The 5,274-nt window shown below is 48.7% G+C and overlaps 1 pseudogene; it reads right to left on the bottom strand.

Moving 5' to 3' along the window:
* Nucleotides 1–3,177: 3,177 nt before the first annotated feature.
* On the bottom strand, nucleotides 3,178–4,910 carry LOC104656620 (annotated as a pseudogene).
* Nucleotides 4,911–5,274: the final 364 nt, after the last annotated feature.

The following is a 5,274-nucleotide window of genomic DNA, read 5'->3' on the forward strand; positions in this document are numbered from 1 at the left end:
ATCCCACTTCTGGGAATGTATCCAAAATAAATTAAATCAGTATCTGGAAGAGATAGCTACAGTCCCATGTTTGCTGCAGCGTTATTTACAGTAGCAAAAACATTTAAACAACTTAAATGTCTGTGGACAAATGAATGAATAAAGAAAATGTGGTATATAAAGACAATGGAATGTTATTCAGCCTAAAGAAAGAAATCCTGTATCTGGGACAAGTACGAACCTGCAGGGTATTATGCTAAATTAAATAAGCCAGACACAGAAGGACAAATATTGCCAGGTGGGTTTGGTGGCTCATTCCTATAATCCCAGCACTTTGGGAGGCGGGGCAGGAGGATCACTTGAGCTCAGGAGTTTGAGACCAGCCTAAGAAATATAGTGAGATCTCGTCCTACTAAAAATAAGAAACAATTAGCTAGGTGTGGTGGTGCACACCTGTAGTCCCAGCTACTCAGGAGGCTGACGCAGGAGAATCGCTTGAGTCCAGGAGGTCAAGGTTGCAGTGAGCTATGATCATAGCACTGCACTCCAGCCTGGGTGATAGAGTGACACCCTGACTCAAACAAACAAACAAACAAACAACAAACAAAAGGCTGAGTGCAGTGGCTCACACCTGTAATTCCAACACTTTGGGAAGCTAAAGCAGGAGGATGGCTAGAGCCCTGGAGTTTGAGATCAGCCTGGACAACAAAGTGAGACCCTGTCTCTATTAAAAAAAAAAAAAAAAAGGCCGGGCTCGGTGGCTCAAGCCTGTGATCCCAGCACTTTGGGAGGCTGAGACGGGTGGATCACGAGGTCAGGAGATCGAGACCATCCTGGCTAATATGGTGAAACCCCGTCTCTACTAAAAAATGCAAAAAAAACTAGCTGGGCGAGGTGGTGGGCGCCTGTAGTCTCAGCTACTCGGGAGGCTGAGGCAGGAGAATGGCGTAAACCCGGGAGGCGGAGCTTGCAGTGAGCTGAGATCCGCCACTGCACTCTAGCCTGGGCGACAGAGCGAGACTCCATCTCAAAAAAAAAAAAAAAAAAAAAAAAAGTTGGCCGGGCGCTGGGGCTCACACCTGTAATCCCCACACTTTGGGAGGCTGAGGTGGGTGGATAACCCGAGGTCAGGAGTTCGAGACCAGCCTGACCAACATGGTGAATCCCCGTCTTTACTAAAAATACAAAAATTATCTGGAGGTGTTGGTGGGTGCCTGTAATCCTAGCTACTTGGGAGGTTGAGGCAGGAGAATTGCTTGAGCCCAGGAGGTGGAGGTTGCAGTGAGCCAAGATCATGCCACAGCACTCCAGCCTGACCAACAAGAGTGAAGCTCCATCTCAAAAAATAAATACACAAAAATAAACAAAATTTTTTTTTTTTTTGAGACAGAGTCTCGCTCTGTCACCCAGGCTGGAGTGCAGTGGCGCGATCTCCACTCACTGCAAGCTCCGCCTCCCGTGTTCACGCCATTCTCCTGCCTCAGCCTCCCGTGTAGCTGGGACTACAGGCGCCCACCACCGCACCCGGCTAGTTTTTGTATTTTTTTAGTAAAGACGGGGTTTCACCATGTTAGCCAGGATGGTCTCGATCTCCTGACCTCGTGATCCGCCCGTCTCGGCCTCCCAAAGTGCTGGGATTACAGGCTTGAGCCACTGCGCCCGGCCTATAAATAAAATTTTTTAAAAGTCACATGACACTTCTTTTCTTTCTTTCTTTTTTTTTTTCTATTTAATGTTTTATTTGGGAAGAAAGAATTGCAGTTCAGGGCATCCATGTAGACCAGGTGGTCCTCGGTATGTCAGAACAACACAGAGAAGGCTTGAGGTTTTATCAAAAGAAATGTCAGTATAGCTCTTTGAGAAAGTTTATTGGCACCGGGAAGGGTCCTGGGAGCTGGCAAGCTACAACTGGTGAGCAACTGGGCAGGCAAAATTATTCCTAGAGCTTCAGCAAGTTATCTCAGCAGTTATGGATAAAGCTGGTTTCAGCTTACAGCAGGCAGTTTCACCAGCTGGATGTGCAGAGAATTACATTACTAGATTAATGTTATGTGCCTGGGGTGCTTTTATCCCTGGCTTCTTGACTTTTAATTGGGTGTGGTAAGAATGACTTAATTTGGTGTCATCCACTTTCACAGCACTGAGCATACTTAGTATATACTGAGGCTTGCTGAATTATCCGTGTGTACCCCACTCCAGGAAGGTTAATGAAGTAGGATTACTACTTAGGCTAAGACCTTTATTAAAATTTTGTCCTCTGGCCAGGCGTGGTGGCTCACGCCTATAATCCCAACACTTTTGGAGGGCAAGGTGGAAGGATCGCTTGATCCCAGGAATTCAAGACCAGCCTGGGAAACAAAGGGTAGACCCCTCTCTACAAAAAATAAAAAATTAGCTAAGCGTGGTGGTACATGCCTGTGGTCTCAGCTACTCAGGAGGCTGAGATGCAAGGATCACTTGAGCCCAGGAGGTTGAAGTTGCAGCAGGTCACGCACACACCCCTACCAGGAATTATCAGTCCTTGTTTGGATTTCCACAGCTCCAAAGATTTCCCGACTGTTTTTCAGTGCCCACAGTGCCTAGATCTAGACCTGAAATGAAGATTAACAAATGCCAGCTGGGCATGGTGGCACATCCCTGAAGTCTCAGCTACTCTGGTGGTTGACACAGGAGGATTGCTTGAAGCCCAGGAGTTTGAGGCTGCAGTAAGCTATGATCGCACCACTGTACTCCAGCCTGCATGACAGAGCAAGACTTCCATCTATTAAAAAAAAAAAATGAAACAGAAACAAATACCATTTGCCCAGTGAATAGTAATCTAAGGCTCAAGGAAAGATATTGTAAAATATATTTTACATAATTCGGGCAGTATGAATTCTTAAGCACCGAGTTTATGGGTTTGTGTCTAAAAAAATAGCAAAGCCATTGGCCAGTGCAGTCAGCACATTGGTCCTTGGTTCAGATAGTGGTGAATTATATTACTCATGTCATCTTTCAGACAGTGTCTGGGGCCACAATATAGCTTTTAACCTTAGTTTCTTTTTCTTTTTTTAGAGAAATGTATCTTTGCATTCCCAACCCTCAGAATCCATGGGCACACCTGAATGACATTAACTCAAAGTAAATTGTCACTGGTGGGCCTGTGAATTGTGTGTAAGCTCAAAAACATCACTTGACCTGACTTTCTTTCCTGCCACGTCACTGAATTCTGACATAGAATCTCACTAAAATCCCCACCAGCAAGATTAAGAAGGCCCCCAGGAGCAGAAGCCCTCGCGGCAGCAGAAGCCCTCGTGGCAGCACCAGCTGTGTCCTGGACAACTTAGCACTGTCCTGTAGATGTTCCGGCAAAGGTTCTTCTTGGCGCATCTGCTCATCCAACTGAGTCTCGCCCGTCTTTCCAACATCGTTCATTAAAATTCCTTCATGGTTTTCAGGGCACCCTGGGTGAAATGGGTCCTGAGGGAGGGTGGAATTCCCACTCCGAGCCACGTTTGCTTTCAAATTGGTGTACCTGAGCCTGCTGACACGCTTTTTTCCAATATAGCTGAATAATAAAGGCTAGAAAACACACAGCTTGAAAGACTGTACAGATGATGATCCCTGACCACAGACCCATCACTGCAAGTTTGGTTGCAAACATCAGCGTGATCCCGATGGGGAGGCCAACCACGTAGTACCCAACGGTATTCACAATGGCTCCAACCTTCTGATTTCCACTCCCCCTCAGAACGCCACCGCTCGTGCAAGCAAGAGCTTCAAAGAGGTGGGAAACAGCATAAATTGGAACCACCTGAGCCAACAGATTAATGATGTCTTGGTCGGTAGTGAAAATGTACCCCACATGATCCTTACAGCTTAACAGCAGGACACTGAAGTCTACAGCAAAGTGCACTGTGATTAGTAGGAAAACGGTGGAGGACTTCCGTGCCTGCTCCATGTCTCCAGCACCCAGAGCGTTTCCTACCCGGACACTGGCAGCCACACTGAAGCCTGCAGGGACCATGTACACAACGATGGCCAGTTCATACACGATGGACTGAGCGCCCAGCTCCACCATGCCAAGGATGCCGCTGAGGAAGCTCCCGATCTCATAGGCCCACCACTCCATGCATAGCATAAGCATGCTGGGGACGCCCAGGCGGAGGAAGGCGGCCCAGTCCTGCAGCCACTCGAGGGACCAACCTCCCCATGTAGCTTGACGCAGTTTTTTCCCAAGGATGTAGAAAAAGGGAGTAGAGCCAGGGTGTACTGGGAAATCAAATTTGCCACTGCAGAGCTTATCACCCCAAGATGCAGCTGATGGAGAAACAGATAGTTGGTGAGGGCATTGACGAGGTTGGCTGCAACTCCAGTTACGATCTGGGGCAGTAGAATTCCCTGGTTGAGCAAATATTTAACTTGTAGCATATAAAGAAAGGTTGCAGGAAGAGCCAGAATGAAAATCGTGACATAGGTCTGGGTAAGCCTGGACACATCCGGGTCCTGCTTGAAGAGCAGCAGGATGTGCTGGGTGTTGAGAAACAGCGCCCAGCAGGGGAAGCAGCAGAGGAGCAGAATGAGCTCACTCCGCTGTAGGATCACGCCCACGTGCTTCAGGTTCTGGCTCCCGTACCTCTGGGAGATGAGGGTGTCGCAAGCAGAAGATAAGCCGAATCCCACTGAGACACCAGTGACATTGATAACCGCGATCGCCAGCATGACTGCGTCCAGCTCCAGCTTGCCCAGGTGGCCACAGAACACGGAGCTTATGAAGCTGATCAGGAACACCATCAGCTGAACCAAGAACGCCGGGCCCACCAGGACCAAGAGCGCCCGCAGCTCCTCTCGGAAGGCGGACAGCCACAGGCAGCGCGACCCACGGAGCTCAAGGGTAGCCTCCGGGCCTCCGGGCCTCCGCGCACGGGCGCGGGCTCCTCAGGATCCTCCATGTGACTGGCGCAATGTGGCAGGGTAGCGCGGAGGCAGGCAGTGGGGACCGGGCAGCGCAGCCCGCTCTGCAGTCCCCGTCCCGGCCGCCCGCCCAGACCCCCAACACTTCTTACATAAAAAATTTAAAATAGTCAAACTCATAGAAGCAGACAGTGAAACGGTGGTTGCCAGGGGCTGGAGTGAGAAGCGGTGGAAACAGGAAGGTATCAGTTAAAGGGGTACGAAGTTTTGATTATACAAGATTCTGTACAGCATCGTGGTTACAGTTAGCAATACAGGCGTACCTTATTTTATTGTGCCTTGCTTTATTGAACTTTGCTTGTAATTGTGGTTTTTACAGATTGAAATTCTGTGGAAACCTAT

This window comes from Rhinopithecus roxellana, chromosome 6, assembly GCF_007565055.1.
Source record: "Rhinopithecus roxellana isolate Shanxi Qingling chromosome 6, ASM756505v1, whole genome shotgun sequence".
NCBI lineage: Eukaryota > Metazoa > Chordata > Mammalia > Primates > Cercopithecidae > Rhinopithecus > Rhinopithecus roxellana.